At 42.9% G+C, this 20,480-nt stretch overlaps 1 long non-coding RNA gene across 1 annotated transcript; it reads right to left on the bottom strand.

Moving 5' to 3' along the window:
• Positions 1–976: 976 nt before the first annotated feature.
• On the bottom strand, positions 977–20,057 carry LOC140646832 (uncharacterized). The gene is made up of 3 exons (XR_012040580.1): positions 19,961–20,057; positions 18,969–19,098; positions 977–1,193 (listed from the first exon to the last, which is right to left on the bottom strand). It is a non-coding gene; the product is annotated as an uncharacterized lncRNA (long non-coding RNA).
• Between the last annotated feature and the right edge of the window lie 423 nt (positions 20,058–20,480).

Raw genomic sequence — 20,480 nt, 5'->3', positions numbered from 1 at the left:
TGGTCTCTGGGACCTGGGATTCCTGAAGGCCAGAAAAGCATCGGGCAGTAAAAAACATATGGAAAAGAGGATTGATGAAACTATAAACTGGATAGACTCATCTAGAATTGAAGAAAAAGTATGTTCAATTTTCCCACCCAAACGAGAAATCATATAATGTTCTTGTGCATCCATTTACATATTCTTCTAATATAACTCACCAAATGGGCCCTGATTGGGATTGATCATTCTTAAATAGGTTCTTCCTGGATATATCTTTAGAGTGATTACTTCTGAGAAAATTAAATAAAAGATCCTGGTTTATTCTTTCTCCCAGGAAGACGTGATGCTCAATGTTCTCTGCATGTTTCCCTGTGGCTGTTGTGCTGATGAAGCCTGGCAGGAACCGGTAATACACAGCTGAGCACTATCCCTGCTCCATATGCTGAACTTCATCTCACGTCCTTTAGTGTGAGACAGGTCCAGGCTTTAATCCGTGTGGTCTGGATAGGTTAGGAGTAATTACTTAGTTGGCATTAAGATAGCAAAGTAAATTCATTAAAACATACACTGTTACAATGCCAAACACCAATAACCACCATTTCAATGTGGAATTCTACTTAAAAACAAACAGATTCAATTAACTCAGGTAGTACCTCTTATAATTCATCCATTGATAAACTGGAGGAGGGTGACTGACAAATTGAGCTGGAGCCAGGAGGATCCATGTGTTATTACCTTTGCAGAAAAACATATGGGCTTATATGTTTGTGGTACATTACATAGGTGGTAAAAATGACTTAGTGCATCAGAAAAATATCTGTAGCTGATGGCTGCTCTGTGTCAGGAAACCAAAACATGCGGTCTAGAAGGTCCTCAGCCAGAAGGACCTAAATGGTGCTCCCAAGAAAATTTACAGGTTTTAATCCAGTGGTGGTTTGATGTAAAGCTATGAAGAGTCAGGGATCGTACAGGTGCACACCAAACCTACCTGTTTTGTTGATACACACAAATAGAGAGCACAATCAGCTCTCTGGGATGGCTGGGGAAGAAATCCTTTCCCTTCTCCCTGGAGATGGGTTGGCTGGGGAGAGATGATACATCCATCAGGTGTCCATTCACATGAGGCCATTTGTCTACTGAGTGTCAGAGGGGCTCCATGGGTTTGCGGCAGACTCCAGGGTGACCAGTACTCCAGATTACAGCATGGTGCTCTTTAAGAATGCACAGTATGGAGGGAACAAAGTTAAAAATCTGTTTTCAAGCCCTTGAAACTGGGCTTGAAAACTGCACTACACTTTAAGGTAACAATGTGTTTTTCAGGGAAGGACTTCATCCTCTAAGCATGGGTTTCCATAGCTGGGGAGCACAGCTCCCTGCCACGTATGTGACAATCGCATGCAGAGGAAAGCTTATCTTCATGGTGTCCTAAAGACATCTGTGTGGTTGGTGCCTGACCAACTGATCTGTCTGCACCCAAGTCTCTCTCCACGCCAGTCCCCTGCTGAGACCTTGACTTGCACCTTCCACAGGGCCATCACACCTATCTCCATTGCTCAAGGTGCCTTTCTGCTTTCTCAGGCACTACTTGCCCCAGGCTTGGAGAACTGCTCAACTCTAGAGCTAACTCTTTTTTCTCCTTCAGCTCCCTCCTTGCTCCTCTGTTACAGCACATTTGATGTAGTTTACAATGCTGATATCCTGAAATTGCTGCCTTACATGCTGGCCAGTGCTATTTTATTGTTGTCTGGTATGTCCCAACCAGTCCATCTGTGTCCATTTTCTCTTATTCTCCCTTTTTCATGGCATTCATCTCACCTAACTGTAACCATGTAGTGTTTTCTGTTGCAATAATACCTGACAGCAGTTTCAAACAAACCTAAGGAAGGATTTATTCATGTTATACCTAATTAAGCTGTGAACTCATTGCCTCAGGATGTTATAGGGGGGTGAAATGTATGAAAGGAGTCAAAGAAAGGCCAGAAGGAATTTATAGTAGAATAGATACGTCAGAAGCCATTTAGCATGATTTTTCAGATATAAACTGTGTCTTAGAAAGTCCCCCAGATGCTGCTTTCTGGAGGTTGGAAATATACTGAGGGAAGTATCACTCTGTTGTTCCCCTGTCTTACCTTCTTCCCTAAGCATCAGCCACCAGCTGCTGACCGAAGGGCCCTTGGATGGGCCCTTGCTCCAAGCCACTGTGTCAGTTCTCATGTTCTTATTCAAATAGTTTCCACAGAATAAAATAGCACTATTCATTTGGCTGTCATGGTCTAATTTAAACTGATCTAATTTAAATTAAGACAGGTAACTTTTCTGGCTATCTCATCTACACCAAGCTAAATGGCACACAAGGTCCAGAGGCTCAGTCAGCCCATGACTCAACCAGCCATGGTCCTATCTGACACAGCTCTTGGTATCTCAGCAGCTCGCCTCTGCTAAGGCCTGGGATAGGGTCTTGGAAGGGTAACCTAAAGCTGTTTCCACAGTACCCAGGCCAAAGGCAGCCATTCTGCAGCAGCAGATTAGTAAAAAAGGGGAAAGAAGGAAAGGAAAGGTATAAAAGGAAAGAAGTGCAGCTCCTTCCTCCATGAGGGTTCAACCTACTGCCCTTGTCAGATGAACTTGTGGAAAAAGGAGGTGGCTGTGGTCCTCCACTGCAAATGTGCATTGCACAGGCCATGCCTCTGGGACGTGTGAGGCAGCAGGTAACTGCATGAATCTCAGAGTCTGTATCTCAACCAGACTGTGTACTTCAGTCTGTGTCATATAACATCCACTGTACATGACATTATAAAGTAACAAGAAAGACCAAATTAATCCCTCGTGTATCTCCATGGACACAAGAGCTCATCATTTTCCAGTGCTGAGAATTCGGTGAGGACAGAATGCCAATAAAACCTCCTTCCCAGCACCAAGTTTCTTACAGCTTAATTTCTTTCAGTCAGCAGTATCTAGCATTCACTGAGCTGCTGAAATTTGTGACATTTACTTTTTCCTCTGAGTTTGCAGCCTTATATTCTTCAGTAAGAAAATTCAGCTATTAAAAATGTCTACCTCATTTTTTTTGCTTGCTTTTGAGGGTAGAAGAAAGAAAATCAGTGAAACTTTAGATGAAAGGCAATGAAATGCTCAGGAAAGGAGCAGAGAGAAAGAGAGGGGTTATCTTACGAAAAAGGACAAGGAGCACATCTGGAAAATGTGGATTGGGAAAGCAAGACTGCACAAACAGCTCTCCTTCCTGGTACAGAGGTATAATATCCATATTTCCTCATTTATAGCTCACACATAATTCTGAACAAATGATATGGCAGGGGAAGAGTGCTCTAGCAAATAATAACCACATGTAATGTTTTTGATCCAGGGAGGAGAACTGCTGAATGAGGCGCACAAGGGAGGTAGAATAGGTTAGATGTGGATGTGAGAGGCCCACTGCCTGGTCCCAGCTGTGCCATTGGTCTTCTGGTGACTTGGGTCAGCTGCCTCCCTCTACCCCAGCAAAAGCTGGTTCCACTTGGAGGTTTGTGACTTGCTCTTCCTTGCGTCTGACTTTCCTCCATGGAAAATAAAAAGAAATAGTTTTTTGCACTTGAAAATCCAACATAATTCCTAATTTTTTCTTTCCTCGAAAATGTTTCTTTCCTCTCTAGGCAGGTTTGCATTCTTTTACACATTGGACTAGAGTAGGAAATGTGTGCTTGTTAGATCCATCTCCTGTGCGCAGAAGTCTTGGAATTTGATGGAAATTATCTGATTCATGCTCCCATCGGAATTTGTTTATTCTTTTTTTCCCCACTACCCTGGCTGCAATAATGTCGTTATTCTCACAGCTATGAAATTAAATATATTTTTATATATATATATCCATAAAAAAAATTCAGTGTGAAATGAAACCTGCTTTCTGTTTTCTGGATGTGTTTTGAGAGCAGCTTACAGAAAGTGCTGCACAGAGGGAGCCATTTGCAGGGCACGAACATCTCCCCAGCCTCGGCCACCCTGGGGCTGCTCTGTGTGTTCCCCAGTGCCATCTGCTGGCACCTCTGCCGTGGAGCTCTGGTACACGGAGGTGGGACAACGCTCCTCAATCCTGAGCAGTCCCGAAGGGTTTGCACAGTGCTGCCCTTACAGACAGACATGCTGCAGCCCACAGGGAGCTTGGTCACTCCATCAGCAGGTCAGAGGCAGTCCAGCTGGAGGGTGCATAAATCACAGAAGGCCAAATCTTCAAAGATATTTAAATGTGATCATGCTCAGCTTTGCCCTCCTGACCATCTACTAGAAAGTTTCAGCCTTGAACCTACATCTTTCCTTACAGGGATGGGGATTTACAAACGTAGCTGGCTGATGAGCCACAGACAGGTCCCAGGCAGGACTTTATCCTCTATTCCCTCAAGGTCACCTACTTAGGTGTCCTGTTGCCTTTCTGTGAAACACTCTCAGTGTCCCCCTCCCACCTCTCCTTTCCGCTCATATTCCTCCATTCCACCACATTTATATAACGAAGTACCTGGTACTTTTTGGAGAGAGAGCTTTGTTGCCTCTTTTCTGGTCTAGTGGTTCAACAGCAAGCAGAAGGTCCCAGCAGGATTTTCTGAAGCTCTCTGTTCAAGGCAAACACATGGCCTGAGGCTCTTACGTGCAGCTTTGTGGGCCTTTAACCCTAGGTAGGTTGCTGTAGGGCACTGTTGGTGGATTTGTAAAAGCTCAGTGGCAGAAAAATATAACGTCTGAGAGATCGGGGTGGCAGGCTGAACTGTGGAAGAGCTGGCAACACCTACATGGCAGCCTGCCTTGCTGTCCTGGTTTCGGCTGGGATAGAGTTCATTTTCTTCCTAGTAGCTGCTATAGTGCCGTGTTTTGGATTTAGTATGAGAACAATGTTGATAACACACTGATGTTTTAGTTGTTGCTCAGTAATGTTTACACTGGTCAAGGACTTTTCAGCTTCCCCTGCTCTGCCAGGTGCACAAGAAGCTGGGAGGGGGCACAGCCAGGACAGCTGACCCCAACTGGCCAAAGGGATATTCCATACCATAGGACGTCATGCTCAGTATATAAACTGGGGGGAGTTGGCCAGGGAGCAGCGATTGCTGCTTGGGGACGGGCTGGGCATGGGTCAGTGGATGGTGAGCAACTGCATTGTGCATCACTTGTTTTGTACATTCTTCTTCTTCTTCTTCTTCTTATTATTATTATTATTATTATTATTATTATTATTATTATTATTTTCTCTTCCTCTGCTGTCCTATTAAACTGTCTTTATTTCAGCCCACAGGTTTTACTTTTTTTTTTCTCATTCTCCCCCCCATCCCATCGGGGGGGGGGGTGGGGGGGTCGGGTGAGCAAGCGGCTCTGTGGTTCTTAGCTGCCAAGTGGGGTTAAAACACGACACTTGCCTAAAGGGGGTAGATGTGCAACAAATAGCCTTGAGAATTTGGGTCTGCGTATACAGGAAGATGTCACACTAAGGATCGGAAGTGTTGCACTAAGGATTCAAATTCATGAAACTCAGTGACTGGAGAGTGTGGTAACAGATGCAACTTCTTGCAGTGTGTTTTCTTTTGGTAGTGAACAGATACTACAAAAATGTAGAATGATGGGCACAAATCAGGAGGAAAAAAATGAAACTGTAAAACTGCAAAAAGGAAAACTTGTTCTCTACTGTAGCAGTAGAACACAGTATGATAAAAAAGACAACTGATTTAAACTATTATTATGGGCCTAGGTACCATGGCAATTAAATAATTTGAAAGAAAGATGGTAGGTTAGTAGGTTGTTGGTGTTTTTTTTAACTTTCCTCTCTCTGTTTCTTCTCAGACCATCAACTAGATTGTTTCTTCTATTCTTACTGCATTTTCTAACACCTCAACAGCTTTATTATAGTATCTTGATTTAGGTGCTTTTAGGTTGGAAGGGACCTCTGGAGGTCATCTAGTCCAGCTTCCTGCTCAAAGCATGGCTAACACCAAAATTAGATCAGGATGCTCGGGGCCTTGTGTAGTTGAGTTTTGGAAATCTCCAAGGACACAGATTCTTCCGTCTCTGTGGGCACCTGCTCCTGTGCTGAACGGACCAACATGCCCCCCCACTCTGCTTTGTCTAGGCAGTCTTCCTCTGTACAGGGACACAGGGACTGAATGTGCCAGCACAGGAGATCCCTGGTTTTCTTCATATTCTCATCATGTTAATTTTGAAATGGTTACAGACCTGAATTAAGAAATAAAGCCACATGTGTAAGTAAATGAGCATCGTGAAGAAATCTTGTTCTGTCTGTTTTTGTTCTCAGCACCAGCTATTTCTAGATATTCTGAAAGCAGGTACAGCATAATGCTTCATATCTAAGGAAGCTCAAGGAGTATTTCAAAGGCACTGTCAAGAGGCAGCTTGAGGAAAACATACAATTTCCACTTATAGATTACACTAGTAAATTGTTTAGTGCATTAGAGGACCTTACCTAGGAATATTTCACATTGCTAATGGCCTGTGCCTGTGTGCAGAAATCCAGCATTTACGATGCACATGGTGGACAGTATATATAAAATCCATCAGTAGTCAGTTTGGATCCTCCATCATAATTCTGTGGGGAAATGAGGCACAATTCAGCTGCTACTGAAGTCAGCACATGTCTCCCCAAGGACGCCTCAGTGGGATTGGACTGAGTATCAGGGACTTGAAGGCATGTCCATCTTTTCAGAAGCCTGTTTCTGAAAACAGCTAATACAGGTATTTCAGCTACTTCCAGACTCATGGTCCATCTTTCCTTCCACTTGGGGTGGGAAGAAAAGGTCTAGACAAGTCATCTGTCTGGATAACAAAGGAATCCATTCAATCAAACAGCTAGCTGACATTTAGACAATAAGCATAGCTTTAAGTCTGAAATTGCTTGTTCTGCTCGTGCTTTTATGTAGAGCAGACATGATCCTGTACTAAGACAGCTATGTCAGCTAATGAGCGCTGTGAGATGAGAGAGCAGGCAGTGAGTCAGTTTTGAGCTACTCCTGCTAAACAAGGTATATGTGACTTGTAAGAAAATGTCAGTCCACTGGGACACTCAGTACATGACCTTCAGACTTGGCTGAACCGAAGACTTAAAAATCCTTTTCTTCTGGGCTTTTTACTTCCCCTTGCGATTTTTTTGGTTGGTTGGTTGTTTTCTTGTTCAGCTATGAATTCAATCAGCTCAACTTAAGAGAAGAAGTTGACAATATTGGGATAACCAGAAAATGTGCTTATATAAAAGTTCTCCTGGAAATGGACATGATTTCAAGCCCAGCATGGCTCAGGTAGAGCTGATTCTGCCCTGCACAGACAGTCACAAGAATGCTGTAAAACCCAAACGTATTCCTCTTTACATTTCAGTTTACTGTTTTATTTTTGCTGGCCTGGCCTGCAGTCTGTGTAAGACTTAATCCAGAAGAAATGGAGTCCTTATTATTTAAAAGACACAGACGAAAACTGAAATGATGATCAAGAAGTTGTCTGCCCTTTATCTTTCTCTCGTGGCATTATATGCAAATGAATGTCTTGATTTCTGAATACAGTATTTGCTTCTCAATATGATTTCATCTTTCCTGGTTGATTATATCAGAACTTTTTGTCTCAATAATTAATTCAGCAAATGGATATGATTCTTCAAACATACACATCCTCCCACTCCATTAAAATTATGCCTGAGATGTCTTTTTTTTTAATCAGGAAGAAATGAGAATATTTTATCTCCCTGTTTCCTCTAGTTAAATCAAAATGGCCCTTTGAGGCGTGGCTAAATGGTTCCTGTGGTACTAAGACTATCAGGAGGGACTCAAATGGGATTCAAGAATAACTGCCTCAAGAAGATGTGTATCCCAGTGGCTGTACAGGCAAAGATGGAACGACTGTAGTTCGTCCCAGCCGAAGATGGCTGGCTGTGCTGAGATGAGGTGCCTCCCAGAGTTATGAGACACTTTCCACACTGCTCACTCAGGAGATATGGCTTGGGTCTTCTTTACTGGAAGATATAATGAGTGAAAATACTTCATTTTAAGTTTATCATACAAGATCATAAAACTGAAAATAAAGAGAAAAGGAATATGACATGCCTATACTATCTAGAGATCTTGGCTCTGCATAGCACCAATCCTTCAAATGCTGTTTTCCAAAACAGCCAGCAGGACCGAAGGCAGGTTCTAGTGAAGCAGCTAACACTGAGTAAACTTGATAATCTGGTAATTCAGGACAGGACATTTCTTACCTGGGATTGGCAATGGCCCAAGCTTGGAAAAACTTGGGTCTCTTCAGAGATGTACACCAGAATGTAGTGGGTGGGAAAGACATGGCTTTCAGTAGTCAGTCACAAAAGTCTACAAAGCAATTTCTTGTCCAGTTGTTCTTTTTTCCTGTTGTTTAGCCTCCTTAGTCAAGGCTAATTGGTTCTAAAACTCTCTATAATGCTGACTAATGTCATGACCACAAAAATGGTCCTGTCATCTTGTTTTCTCACCCTCTTACACAAGTTCTGGCTGGCAAATGGCCTTTGTAGTCAACTACTTTGTAGAACTTTTTAGATATGAAGTTTGCTGAATCCATGAGATAAGAACTACAAGTTACACCCAAAACCAAACAACATCAAACAGTCTCATCTGTACCTTGGGGCTGAGTCTGAATGTGATGTACATCACACAGCAGCAGGTAGTCTTGATGGTGTATCAAAAGTAATCTCAGAGAACATTGACATTTATCATGTTGGATGAAATGTGACTCACTGAACATCAGCTTCTAAAACACAGACATCAGTTGCCAAGCTAGTCATCACTAAATTACCTTTATGATCAATGAAGAGGAATAGGTGCAGTTCATCTCCTCCTATCATAGAAATGATGAATCATAGTTTACTTCTCTCCGCTGACTGGAAAGGAAACCGAGGGTGAGTAGTTCAAACTAAGGTGTCGAAAGTTAAGTGAAATTATTCCTATCCCAGTCTTCAATAAGAATTCTTCTCTTGGGTGACCCATAGCAATAGAGGAGGCATGTGCAACCAGTTAAAACTAAACATGCAAACTTCTAGATGTTGTGGTTTAGCCCCAGTCGGCAACCAAGCACCACACAGCTACTTGCTCACCCTCCGCCCCTGGTGGGATTGGGGGGAGAATCTGAAGAGCAAAGTAAGAAAACTCATGGGTTGAGATAAGAACAGTTTAATAATTGAAATAAAGTAAAATAATAATAATGATAACAACAATAATAATAAATTTTAATGAAAAAGGAAACAAAAAGAGAGAGAGAGACAGAGGAACAAAACCCAAGAAAAACCAAGTGATGCAACCGCTCACCACTTGCCAATCAATGCCCAGCCTGTCCCTGAGCAGCAATTGCTGCTCCCTGGCCAACTCCCCCCAGTTTATATACTGAGCATGACATCCTATGGTAAGGAATAGCCCTTTGGCCAGTTTGGCTGTGCCCCCTCCCAGCTTCTTGTGTACCTGGCAGAGCATGGGAAGCTGAAAAGTCCTTGACAAGTGTAAGCACTGCTTAGCAACAACTAAAACATCAGTGTGTTATCAACATTATTCCCATACTAAATCCAAAACACAGCACTATAGCAGCTACTGGAAAGAAAATTAAACCTATCCCAGACAAAATCAGGACAGATGTCTAAAGATTGGCACAGATACTGCCCTACAGTCCCTATTTTCCCCTTCTGCCTCAGAGACCTCTGTCTCAGAAGAATGAGATGCCACTTACAGACATCGTTGAAGTGTTTTGAAAAACACAAAAGATATGAGCTATAAGGTATTACAATTATTCATTTCACTTACAGATGTCACAATGAAAATTTTCTCCCCTGAGGACTGAAGGTGCAGAGAGCAGACTGGGAAAGAAAGGAAGAGAGGAGGAGGAGAGGTTGAAGGTGTTTTGCCAGTGAGATCCTTCTACACGGCAGTATGGGAAGAGGATGCCGGTCGAGCCTTGGCCTGAGCAGAGCTTACCCTGACACACAGCTGTTGCTCACGGAGGAAACGTTAGAAGGCCAGGGCAGAGGTGAAGTGAGCTGATGCCTGCATGGGACTGGCTTACTTGGCAGTGCTCCGCTGGTTTTAGGTGGGACCCAGAGGGTACTGAAGAAGTTCATGTTTGATTGCCCACAATATAAAATATCCTCTCCCTCTTGTATCTTGAGCATGCAAGTATATGCACTCATATTGCTTTCTCTAACATATGTACAGAACAAAATGCCTTTGTATCCCATTGTGCTCTTTCTGATGCTTCATATCAATATTTTCTATGAGCTGCAGAAAAGCTCTTCAAATTCACTTAATCAAATCTGTCCCTTTATTAGGTGCATTGGTTTACACCAGAGATGCATCTTGCATTTCCTACCTTTGCCACAGAAAAGGCAGTAACAAGAACAAAGACACTTCATTAGCATTAAAAGAAATACAGGGAAAATGCTCATCACCTGAGTGTGCACATAAGGTCATTACTGGCATTACAGCACGACATTTTAAGACTGATCATTACTTTTTAATTGCACAAACACAGAAAGTGATTCCATCTTTTACAGCATAGCTTATGACCAGAAGCCATCTGCCATCACAGTAGCAGACATCACAGTAGCAAATAAACTTAAACTTGCTTTGAAATTGGAAAGTAGTCACAATGTATATGTTGTGACAATATATACTGTTTATACCAGCTATCCATCAGCTATCTGGGGAAAAGCTATTTGAGTAAAATTAGCAAATGTTACAGAGCAGCATGCTGACAAAATAATCTCTCTTAAGCCAGTATCCTGTCAAGTGAATTTAGTGAAGAAAGTCAGGACTGAATAATGGCATAGACTTCATTAAGTTATGGCTGAAAATATCCTAACAACTTTCCTTTGAAAAATATTAGTTTAGTGGAATTCAAAGTTTCCCCCTTAATTCCCCGGCACACAGCTACAGCTGAAAATGGCTGTATTGGCAAAAAAAATCAGATTTCCAATTTTTCTTTCTGGTTTGGAATGAAAGGTCAGAAATGCTAGAGTTTCCCAGTGGTGGAAACTGCCATTCCTGAGGAGCTCAAAGGACAGAAATGAATCAGGAACGAACTCCTCAGCCTCTGATTTCAGGCCTACTGAATGCCTTTCAGATCCCCTTGAACAGATATAAGCTTGAAAAATGAACAAATTCTGTGGAAAAAAAAAGAAATGGCAAGAAGCTTCAGGAGAAAGACAAGGGGAGCAGGATACATCTACAGCAGAAGCCAAGTGGAAATTAGTCGCCTAAATACCAGAGTATACCAGAGTGTGCTACTGAAGACCAAAGGATTTGGGGAGACCTTATCTGTGCCTCAGATCTTTACAGGCTGATATACTACTGTCAACATCTGTTTCAGCAGAGTGAGAAAATACTAGACTGTCTGTCCTCCTAGCAATATGCTGTAATGTACTCTGTGAAGTACACATTTTGCAGTCCTTATCACTGTTAAGAAGTGAAATGGGTAGTGCTCAGGCACCCTGGAAGATCATAGAATCATAGAATAGTTTGGGTTGGAAGGGACCTTTAAAGGTCATCTAGTCCAACTGCCTTGCAACAAGCAGGGACATCTTCAACTTGATCACGTTGCTCAGAGCCCTGTCCAACCTGACCTTAAACGTGTCCAGGGATGGGGCATCTACCACCTCTCTGGGCAACCTGTTGCAGTGTTTCACCACACTCATTGTAAAAGATTTCTTCCTTAGTCCAAATCTACCCTCTTTTAGCTTAAAACCATCACCCCTTGTCCTATCACAACAGGCCCTGGTAAAAAGTCTGTCCCCACCTTTCTTATAAGCCCCCTTTAAGTACTGAAAGGCCGCAATAAGGTTTCCCCAGACCCTTCTCTTCTCCAGGCTGAACAACCCCAACTCTCAGCCTTTCCTCATAGGAGAGGTGTTCCATCCCTCTGATCATTTTTGTGGCCCTCCTCTGGACCCACTCCAACAGGTCCATGTCTTTCCTGTGCTGAGGACTCTAGAGCTGGATGCAGTACTCCAGGTGGGGTCTCCATGAGAGCGGAGTAGAGGGACAGAATCACCTCCCTCGACCTGCTGGCCAGGTTTTAAAAGATACTAAAACAAAGTCCAGAAAAGAGACCTGCTTCATATGGTGCTGCCCCAAAAGCGTAGGTTTGTTCCTAGCCCTAGTCCTCCCAGTAGGTGTTGCTCTGCCTGGGGCTACCAAGACAAAGGCCAGACACTACCAGCTCCAGCAGATCAGTGAGTTGTCCCAGATGACCATCAAACACTGTAGGTCAAGATAAACCAGACAGGGCAGAGGGTTACAGTTACTGGACAGTACTGGGATTCTACACAGGCCAAGCTCTGTTCTACTCCTTCGGTGGGATTCATGTGATCAAGAGAAGAGTATGTCAGAGACATTCATTTGGCTTCACTTAATAGTGGTTACAACTAGGCATATCAGAGTGTCCATTATCTCATTCTAAAGTCAATATCTAAAATACACTATATAAATAATATTTAAAATTGCCTACTTTTTCTTTCCATTGACAGTGGCAGGAACTTACAATGTGAAGCTCAGATGGAAGTATGCGTGCTACAGCCATCCAAACTTAGGTATGATGTATCTTTCCCTATCTAACCACAGCAGAGGTATTTTTGACACAAAAGTCTATGCCCAGTCTGTTTAAAATGAATTATCTGCAAAGGCATGTACTTTGATGACTTGTTTATTGGTTTGCATGTAGCATATAATCAATGAAAATGCTTTGTTCTTCTTGTAATGCATTGAGCTTTACTTGGTTACACTGCCACTAAATTCCTGTACTGAGAGTGTGTCAAGGCTGTTTGCTAAGAGCCCCTTGGGAACGACTGATAGATTGCTCCAGCCATTGTTTGTCTGCTTCTGCCTATTCCCATTTCTGATATAATCTGGTTACTTTAGGAATAGAGACCTCCCTTCCTTGCCAGAGACAACTGGCTGCAAGCGTTAGTAGGGATGCGGATGAGTGTTTCAGAGCCCTGGAGAAACTAAAAAAAAAGAAAAAAAAGGCCTGCTTTGACATAGGCAGTAAATTACATTTGTAAGAGTATCTGGCCTCTAAGTAACCTCTCAAACTATGGGAGCAAAGAGAACATCAATACACTAATTGCAGAAGAGGCAATAGTTCATATTAGACATTATCTTCATTTTCCCATGAAAGGAGATGCTCAGTGGGAAGACAAGATATTTCCATGTGCTTTCCTGGCTTCTTCTGAATCTCAAGAAACAGAAAGGCTGGATGAAGATGGTAATTTTCCTCCACCTTAGCATTTCAAACAAAAATCTGCTGCAGCCACCTGCTTGTCTCCAGGACTTGTCTCCAGGACTCCTGACAACTTCTATTTTTAAACTGGCTGAATTCCTCTCTGTAAGGAATTACCACAGCTACCATCACCCCCCCAGTCGTACCCTGCTCTGGGCTCTGGATTACGTTTCCTCATACATTGTGGTCTCGTTGCTATTTTATGACTTTTGATGGGTGTTTCTCTGCATGCTGCATGGAAGTGACTGGCATAAGGGAACGAAAGACAGAAATACATCCCAGTCCTTTCTGCATGTCTCCAGGATACAGAGCACACTGAATTTTGCTGCTTGCTATTTTTACATTTTTTTTCTACTTCTTACCTCTGTCCTTATTTAAAATATGATCTTCATATTTGGTTACTATGGTTTGTAGTTGCCTTGACTTAATAGTGGATAAAACACAGCTGTTCAGAGTGTTAGCTTGCAAATTTTGGTAACTTTTGCAGTGATTTATACCTCAAGCAATACTTCCCTAATATATTGGAAAAAGGTCATTTGAGTATTTTTGCTCATTCATTTACATGACACCAGGCCCTGCGTACCACATGCATGAACCAGGATCTCATGGTCCTACATGTTAATCATGACTAAATGCAAGTATTTTTAGCACAAGTCAACAATTGATTTGTTTCTCATCTGAAATTTTTTAGTAATTTGTTTTTTCGCTAATTACTATGCATGAATATATATTTTTCCTCTGAATGGCTGAGGGGAGTGTGAAGCCAGGACAGGTCACAGGACACAGGACCATGATCTGTTGCAGATCTCCTCAGTCATGTTCTGCATCATGCAGCACACAACACAGCTTATGGAGCTTAATGAGATTTCAAAGTGCTGTGTATAATTTCCCATTACAAGTATATATATCTCCCATGAAACGCTACCTCCTTTGTTTGTTCAAGACATTTAAAACCTGGTTTTAATGTAATTTCTTTCTAATGCATCCCCTGCAACCGCACATTTGTGGCCCAGTTTTCAGAATTGGGCCCCCCTGCCACTAAATGATTCTATGATTCTATAAATGTGGTGAAAGCCAATAGTTTTGGAAATCCAGGTCAAAACCTGGCTGTAGATAGGTCAGGACCAAAACCTCAGCTCTGAACACAGGCATGAGAGAGATTGCATGTGGCCCATGCTGGGTCTCATTTATCTCCAAACAGTAAATTCATACAGGCAGGGATTTTGTTTAGATTTTTTGTCCAGTGCTTAGTACAGCCTAATCCCGGTGTTTAAAACAAGTAATAAATGTTGAAAGAAAGTTTTTCACATGGGTTCGGGTCAAGCCAAGCCCTAATCCTTCATTTCCCCAAACTCTGTGGTTTCTTTATCCTTATGTCTGATTACATGCCTACCTATAATCTGTAACAAAGAATAGAAGAAGGAAATTAATGTTCACTACAGCATTCAAATCCTTTTCAGTCCCTCATTACCGCTTAGTCCCTGGTTAAAGGAAAATTTCCTCCATCCTCCTGATAGCTTAGTCTTTTAAACAGGCATTAATGAGGGAAAAAAGGATCCTTTATTACAAAACCCATCCTGCACAATTCCATACCATTAGATATAGAAGCACACCACCCTGTGAAAAAGCAAGAATGCACCTACAGATAGGAATTTAATTGGTAATAGTACTGTCTGTCCTGATCCAACACTGAGATCATAGAATCATAGAATCATTCAGGTTGGAAAAGACCTTTAAGATCATCAAGTCCAACCATCAACCTAGCACTGCCAAGTCCACCACTAAACCATGTCCCTAAGTGCCACATCTACACGTCTTTTAAATACCTCCAGGAATGGTGACTCAACCACTTCCCTGGGCAGACTGTTCCAATGCTTGATAACCCTTTCAGTGAAGAAATTTTTCCTAATATCCAACCTAAACCTCCCCTGGCACAACTTGAGGCTGTTTCTTCTTGTCCTATCACTTGTTACCTGGGAGAAGAGACCAACACCCACCTCGCTACAACCTCCTTTCAGGTAGTTGTAGAGAGCAATAAGGTCTCCCCTCAGCCTCCTTTTCTCCAGGCTAAACAACCCCAGTTCCCTCAGCCGCTCCTCATCAGACTTGTGCTCCAGACCCTTCACCAGCTTCGTTGCCCTTCTCTGGACATGCTACAGCACCTCAATGTCTCTCTTGTAGTGAGGGGCCCAAAACTGAACACAGTATTCGAGGTGCGGCCTCACCAGTGCCGAGTACAGGGGGACAATCACTTCCCTACTCCTGCTGGCCACACTATTGCTGATACAAGCCAGGATGCTATTGGCCTTCTTGGCCACCTGGGCACACTGCTGGCTCATATTCAGCTGGCTGTCGACCAACACCCCCAGAATCCACATCGCCTGGTCTCACCCTCCTGCAGGGTCCAGTTGCTGGTGTAGGTCCACAACCACCCTGCCACACCAGTAATTTCAGCACCAAACCGCTCAGTCTTTCCAACAGCAAAATGAGGCATCAAGTCCCCAGTGTTCAGTGTGTGGGCAGTGCTTGGTGTCCAGGAGCACAGCCCATAGAGCCAACAAATGTAGCAGAATTAGGCAGTAGCTGAACAGGGGATGGTAAAGACCCTCTTGATTTCATACAGGCTTTTTTGGCTCCAGCCATGAGCTTTTGTTGGCCTTTACTCAATGGCCTTTACACCATTTAAATGCTACTGCTTTAATAGTCCTTGAGAGGGGACTTCCTTGCCAGCTGTTTTAACCCATCCCATTGTCTGAGACATGGTTTATGGTTTTCATATTAAAGACTCAATGCATCTTGGAAAAAGGTATAAAGCAGCCAATTTACATACAATGTACATACAGGTCTTGGCTTCACAAAAGCATTGGGCATCTTTGTCTTCACAGCAGGCCAAATCCAGCCTGAGAGCCAATACATCTCCAACTGGGGCAGCCCAGAGTAGATGGCATGCATTTACTGTATAATTGTTTGATTTGGGTTTTCTTAGCCCGGAGAGGCTAATGAACAAGAGGAACGGCCCAGCCTCTGTGATTGGACTTTCCCCTCCTCAGAGCCTTTTCTGGAGGCTGCCACATGTCAGCTGTGTAGTTCCCTTGGGTCTGCACCAAGGTGGGTGCAGAAGGCCATCCTCCTTGGCACTCCACTTCACCCCACTGCTCCCAGGTAGAGAGCTCAAAGTGCTCTTTGACTGCAAATCAGCAGCACTAACCATGCCAGCGAGGGCATGTGGGCAGTATCAAATGTTCTCCCAAGATGTGTAGAGGTCACATACCTCCTGGCCCGCAGTAATGCAAGGATTGTGCAATGTGTTGGGAGATGGTTCAAGGACACACAGACATATGCTGCTTTCTGCTTGCACAGCATGGAGATGAATGGATGGGTCAAATCCTATGGGAGCGACAGGAGGGGCACAAATGGGGTCGGGCACAGTCTGGGGTACTCTGTCCTGCACTAATGTGGGGTGCTTAGGTCCTTTTCTCCCTTGGCAGGTGGAACCTCAAGCCTCCTCAAGCCCCTCCAAAGCACACTGCCCGGGCAAGGAAGGGGCTGGTGTTTGCCAGCTCTCGCAGTCCTGGTGCCAGGTGGAGCAGCCTGGGGGCAAGGAGGATGGGGCAATCCTCTCTATCAAATTATTTGATGATAACAGTTTCCCCAAATCTTTTAAATAGCTGTCTCTTCTGTACAGAGATTGTGAGGGGAAGGCAATGGTAATTGCATGTCCAGACTGCATGAATTCTCCTGACATAATTTAAAAACCTAAAACCCAGTGTGTAGTCTGTTTGCTTGCCACTTCATTCCTTTAATGAATGTGGGGGTCACATGAAGAAGTTGTTTAAAATAATACAGGTGAAATAGCTCTACCTCTTATAGGAAGAGGAGGACCTAACAAGACGCAGCAAGAAAGAGAGCAAAGACAATATTTGATCCACATGTTGAGGAAGATTCTTTTTTAAACATAACATCTTTCATGCTTCAGAAAGCTCTGGAGATTCAAACACAAGATGAAGGGAAGAAGATGGTCTTGAGCTGAATTAGAGAGAGTGACACTGTTGATTCAGGATCTGGAGAGAGTGGGGCAGCACAATATTGAACATGTTTGGCAGTGAGTGATACCAAATACCTGTGTGTTAGCAATACACAGGAGGACAGACCCAAAGGACAGCTGGCCTGAACCATAAGGTGAGACTTGACACTAATTGACTGGAATGCCTACAATGGAAAAATAATGGTGTAGATATATCCTGCAAGTCTTAGGAGCTTGGTGATAGTGGTAGGGAAAAACGCAGAAATGACAAGCCACATTCATGGGTACCCAGGAGCATGGTCCTGCACCACCAGAGATAATAGGTCCTTTTATTCACATTCAGTGGTTGCAAGATCAGGCCTCACTTGCACAAGAAAATATGTGGCCTGTGCATGTGACTACATTGGCTGTGCAGTTAAATCAGGGCTATGCTGTGCACACATGAAGGGCACAAATCACAACAAATCAGGGCTATGTTGCGTACAAAAGTAAAACTAATGTGCATAATCTGTAAGATGAGTCCAACTTAAAGAAAAGCTCTTAAAGTCCTTTAGTAATTGAATTCAGTTTCAGAGCATGATTACTACTAAATTAGTTTTATCCTCTAGGTACTTTCCAACCTAATAAACAGTACTGCTGAAAATCAGCATGAACTTGTGGTAGTAGTTTTACAGACTTAACTCCAGCATTTTGAAGGGTGTGGGAGTTCTGGTGTGCACCTGTGTTCAACTCTCCAGTCTTCGGACAGGTCTTCAAAAATCACCCAGTCTTTTGTTATTTTTGCAGATCAACTGATCCAAAATGAAGAGGATACTCCTAAGCAACTGAAGATTCAGGTATATAGCATGTTAAGGAGCTTTAACTGAGTAGTACAGCCAGGATTCATCTGAGTAAATATTGTCTTCTCTGTTCCCCATGTCTCCACCTCAACTGCATCATCTAGACACCCACTGGAGTCAGAAGAGTGGACTAGGCAGATTTAATATGCAGTTTGTCTCTTTTTACAATGGTGTTTAAATAGGCAGGATGACTCACGCCCTACAAGTCCCTATCTTCATTGACTATCAAGAGAGATTGAGACGCGAGGATGTTCTGTAGACGTACAAAGTTCAATGATTTTGACAAACGTTAATAAACTTGGCTATTAACAACTGTCTGTGGGCAAGCTACTAGCGCTTACCAGTAGGAAAGTAAAGTGGCAAGCTTTTTTATTTGGTGCTTAAAGTTGGTGTGTATTTTCTTTCACTGAATTTTTACCTACTACCTCTTCTTTGGGGAGTTACCTCTTATTTTAGTAGCTTGGACTGGTACTACAGTTCAGCAGACCAGAGGTAACTTGTTTGGTTATTGTCTGAGCCAGACAGTGATTCTGAGAAGTCCAACCATCATCTGCAACAGCCATTTGAACATGTGGTAATTCTTTTCCATATCTATGGACAGAAATTATTTACTTTGCATTCAGAAAATTAGGCAGAGTCTGCAAGGAACATAGATTTCTAAACAGGCTGACATTCATTTTTCCTTTTTTCCACCTCATCATTGCAAGCCTATTATCAGTTATACAACTTAACATAAAAGACCCATTTAAAAATCCACCTCTAGCACAGGTTTTGATTGATTGCACTGCCACGTGGAGCCCTAAAGGATGGCTTGGCCAGAGACAAATACATATATTTGAAAAAAACATGCCATTCCTGACCTTGCAAGATGTGGAGGAGTCACGAGACTGAGAGCTTGAAAATCTGCTTGAATAATGAGATGAGAATTCATTTCCTGATGAAAGTATGCCTTCAGCTTGTTCTTCCACAGTATATATCAGCAGAAGGAGGCTGGGGAGACATTTTGTGTCACTGGTAAACCAAAGATCAATCAGCAGCAACAGTCATGTTGCATAACACACTTTGTAATCTGTGTGTGATCTAAGCCAGACCACTAAATACAAAGATAACAAGTAATTGTGGTTTCAGCACTGACTGAAGTGAGTTCCTCACATATATATGTTTGCAGTTTGCAGCACTGACCCACCAAGAGCAAAATAAGACAGTATTTACAATGCACTATCCATACAGTGCTGTCTTTTCATTCTGTTTGCATGGGACCTCATGTCTGTCATGTAGCATACTGGTCCATGCTCAAATTAGGCATCACAGCCATGCAGTCAGCCAGTCCAGAGGGGGAAAATGTGCAGGAATGTCTCACCTTCTCCACTCTCAAGTGCTGGGAGCAGAGCCAACCATGCAATAGCTCAAGAAGATGTCCTGCTCACACAGCTACGTTCAACCAGATGGAGTAAACAAAAAAGTGATGCTTTGTTAATGTTCCAAAAAATAGACCAGAGCTGAGAATTAGAAACAGGAGAGATGACCTTGCCTCCAAATCAGGACACAGCTGATTTGAGGGGAGTCTTTCTGTGGCAAAGCACTTGTTTGCATGCTATATGCTCCCACTGCCCTTACACCATGGCTTTACCAGAGGTGGGAATGAGGCAGAAGGGTCATGAATGGCCCATTATCTTCTCCATCTACACCAGCATGGCACAGGGCAAGTTAGAAAATTTACAGGTACCCTGGTCATTTCTGTTAGGATATAGTGCTAATTTGTGTTCCCAAAATCTTTTTTACTCATCTCTTACACACATCCATGTTGAGGACAGGGATTATTTTCATAAAACAGGGAAAAAATAAAACCAACCTGCTATTAAACAGGGCTAGAAAGTGGTGAGGGATGAGTTCTTGGTGTTGCTCCAAGCATGCTGTCTCACAGGTCTGTGTCTGGGTTGTATGTTCCCTGTCAGAGAGAGCATGCATGTCAAAAATCAGAAGCAAAACTGGAAAGCCTTCATGAAACTAGAGGTGCAAACATCTTCTTAATGGTTCACAAGCAACCTAGAAGTGAGCATCAGTAATTTAAAATTCCTGTAGCTGCTAACTCTTGTGGCTTTACAGTGTATTTTTCTGAAAGCCCCTGATGCTGAGCTAGGTCATGTTTGGCAATGAAAACATCTCAATTTTTCTTTAAGCTATTTTCATTCTAAACCTTAGTGTGGAGCTGAGACTCTTCTGCCTCTCTGGAAATCTTAACAGAACCAGATGTGTTTCTGGAAGGTTTGTTTTACTCAAACATATGCTGTTAGGCTTCGTCCAAGAGTCCCAAGGTGGAAGTCTAAGCTCCCTCCATTCAGAATGTCACAACAAATTATTTAACAGCCTTT

The sequence above is a fragment of the Ciconia boyciana genome, chromosome 2 (assembly GCF_034638445.1).
Source record: "Ciconia boyciana chromosome 2, ASM3463844v1, whole genome shotgun sequence".
NCBI lineage: Eukaryota > Metazoa > Chordata > Aves > Ciconiiformes > Ciconiidae > Ciconia > Ciconia boyciana.
The sequence above is the reverse complement of the archived record's forward strand: the minus strand, read 5'-3'. Positions and strand labels throughout refer to the sequence as shown.